General features: G+C 64.2%; 1 long non-coding RNA gene across 1 annotated transcript; it reads left to right on the top strand.

The window, feature by feature from the left end:
* Nucleotides 1-352: 352 nt before the first annotated feature.
* On the top strand, nucleotides 353-938 carry LOC134168597 (uncharacterized). The gene is made up of 3 exons (XR_009966600.1): nucleotides 353-419; nucleotides 537-569; nucleotides 901-938. It is a non-coding gene; the product is annotated as an uncharacterized LOC134168597 (long non-coding RNA).
* The last annotated feature ends 615 nt before the right edge of the window (nucleotides 939-1,553 follow it).

Below are 1,553 nucleotides of genomic sequence, written 5' to 3'. Positions count from 1 at the left end.
AGGCCCCGCCCCACGTGACCCGAGGTGACCTGGAGGGCGAAGAGCCCGCGGGGGTGGGGCAGGAGGCGGTGCTGGGTGATGACCACGTGACGCGGGGGGGGGAGGGGCCTGCGGGAGGCGCGCAGGGGCCAGGATCGGGCCCGGGCCCCGCCCCCTCCCCCATCCCCCCCCGCGCCCGCCCCAGTTTGGTCCCGTCCAGTTCCCGCCAATTTCGCCCATCATGGCGGAGCTGGAGCTCCCCTCCGATCCCGAGCTGCGCAGGTTGGAGCCCGCGGGACCCCCCAGTGGGGGCTTTTGGGGTCCTGGGGGGGTTGGGGTGCTCCTGACCCCCTCTCTTTGTCTCCCCCCACCTCCAGGCTGTGCACGGGGCCCTGTGCCCCCATCCGGGAGTACATCATGGGCCACGTGCGGCACCCGCGGTGAGGGGGGCACCCCAACATCTGGGGGGGAGGAACTGCAACATCTGGAGGGACCCCAAACCTCGGATCGGTCCCTAAAATACATGGCGGGGGGGGGGGGGGGGGGTGTTCCTATAGGAATGTGAAGAAGATCAAAGGGAACCTGCTGTGGTATCCGCTGCACCCCAAAGTGGGGGGGGGACACCCAAGCTCATTGGGGAGCCTCCAAAACCCCTCAGGACCCCCCCAAACCCCTTTGCCTGTTAGGACCCCCCAAAATTCCATTGGGATCCCAACAACCCCCCAGCACCCCCCAATTCCCCCTTGTGACACCCCCCCCCCCAACCCCTTCTCCCAGATCCATGCACAGGAGCCCAAATTCCTTTAGGACCCCTCCAAATCCCATTGGGATCCCCAGGAACCCCCAGTTCCCTCCCATGATCCTCCCCAACCCCTCCTTTAACAACCAGCCCCCAGGTTTCCTCCTTAACTCGGGGCTCAGGTACCAGCACCTCAAGGAGATTCAGGTTTGGGGGGCGGGCTGGGGAGCGTTAGAGGGTTTGGGGGGGGCTCTATGGGGTTTCGGGGAGTCCCACAGGGACCAAAACACCCCCCTGCACCCCAAAACCATCCCCCCTGCACCTCAAAACAACCCCCTGCATCCCAAAACGCCCCCCCGCACCCCAAAACCATGCCCCCTGCACACCAAAACACAACCCCTGCACCCTAAAACCACCCCCATGCATCCCAGAAGCCCCACGGCACCCCAAAACCGCCCCCCTGCACCCCAAAACACACCTCTGCACCCGAAATCTACCCCCACTGCATCCCAAAACACCCCCCTGTACCCCAAAAGCACCCACTGTGCACCCCAAAACACCCCCTCTGCACCAAACCCACGCTATGGATTCCCCCATGCACCCAAAACCCTCTCAAGGACCCCCCCGAATACATCCTGCAGCCTGGTTTCCCCCCCTGCACCCCAAAACTGCCCCTGGGCCCTCCCCCATGATCTTTTCCTCCCCACTCCTGAACCCCAGAACCCTTTAGGGACCCCCTCTATACTTTAAACCCCCCTGGGTTTCCTTCTGAAGTGGGTGCTGGGCTCATAGGGGTCCTTAAAGCCCCCCCCACTCTCCCTAAACCCAGTGCTGA

This window comes from Pezoporus occidentalis, unplaced genomic scaffold, assembly GCF_034315485.1.
Source record: "Pezoporus occidentalis ecotype Australia unplaced genomic scaffold, CSIRO_AGI_Poc_V1 ctg3168, whole genome shotgun sequence".
Classification (NCBI taxonomy): Eukaryota; Metazoa; Chordata; class Aves; order Psittaciformes; family Psittacidae; genus Pezoporus; species Pezoporus occidentalis.
Note: the sequence above shows the minus strand (reverse complement) of the source record. Positions and strands in the feature narration are given on the sequence as shown.